The sequence below is a fragment of the Gopherus flavomarginatus genome, chromosome 7 (genome assembly GCF_025201925.1).
Source record: "Gopherus flavomarginatus isolate rGopFla2 chromosome 7, rGopFla2.mat.asm, whole genome shotgun sequence".
In the NCBI taxonomy this organism is placed as follows: Eukaryota; Metazoa; Chordata; order Testudines; family Testudinidae; genus Gopherus; species Gopherus flavomarginatus.
The window spans coordinates 42942323-42943442 of NC_066623.1; the positions used below are offsets into that span (position 1 = coordinate 42942323).

Sequence of the window (1120 nt, forward strand, 5' to 3'; positions counted from 1 at the left end):
CCCACCATGGGGGCTGGCCCTGGGCCCTGCTTTCCTACTATCTTCTGATGTTGGCTACAGAGCATCAGCAGCCGCTCTGCATGCTGGTGACCTTCAGTGGGTGTTTGGCATGGCAGGGAGCAGCCTGGCTGGGTGTTTTTGTGCCTGTCTGAAGGCCACACCTAGATATGGTCCTGCCCTCAGTTGCTCTGTGGCTTTTAAGCCTTCCCTTGGAGCTGTCAGCACCAGCTGCCCAGAGGAGGAGAGGTGTGTGGGGTCACTTTTACAGATGCCCCTTCCTTGGTACTGCTCTTGCTCAGCTGCACAGAAGAGTTTTCATCCCCAACCCCTGCTTAGCAGCCCTCTGGCACCATTCCTGAGGCTGCCCTGCCTCACTTTCTTCCCACCATGTTGGGAAAGACAGCTCTCATCATTAAAGGTCAGATGGACCAACTAGGGGCAAGTAAGCCTCTTCTGTGTTTTCCTACTGCAGATCCCAAGGTCAGGAACTCACCTTGGGTGGAAGCACTGCTGTGCTCCCAGAGGGCAAGCCATCTCTGCCCAAAGCATAATGACAGGGACTGCCAAAGCCCAGGATAGAACCAGGGACCTTTATATCTTCAGTCTAACGCTCTCCCAACTGAGCTACTTTGGCAGTTGCATGACAATATTTTGGCCTGTTGCTTCTCTATCTGGGATGTTTTTGTCAGCAGTCGCACACAAAAAGTACAGGAAAAGAATGGCTGCTTCACACCCCCACTGGAGGAACCCAGCGCCCTTAGCTGTGGTGAGTAAGAAGTGTCTGTTAGCTGACAGGGCCTGTCCCCCAGGAGCTGGAACAGTAGCTGCCACCTCACCCTTGGCTCCAGGCTGTGAGAAATGCTCATTGCCTGGCTGCATGGGCGGATGTTGCTCCGTGCTCTGGAGAGCGTCTGTATAGGTCTTTCAACCCCCCGTCTTCAATGAGACAGTCTGGTAAGGTCTCAAGTGTCCCCTCCGGCCTGGCAGCTGAGAGTCTGTGCAGACATCAACCCCCCTGCCAGCCCCAGAGCCAGCAGCAGCCCCAGGCCCCCCCCCCCCCAGCACCACAGGGGCACTCAATGCACTTGCTCTGGGGAAATGGCTCCTTAGTGTCCAGCTG

General features: G+C 55.9%; 1 non-coding gene across 1 annotated transcript; it reads right to left on the reverse strand.

Moving 5' to 3' along the window:
• Positions 1-561: 561 nt before the first annotated feature.
• On the reverse strand, positions 562-634 carry TRNAF-GAA (transfer RNA phenylalanine (anticodon GAA)). Its single transcript has one exon. It is a non-coding gene; the product is annotated as a tRNA-Phe (tRNA).
• Positions 635-1120: the final 486 nt, after the last annotated feature.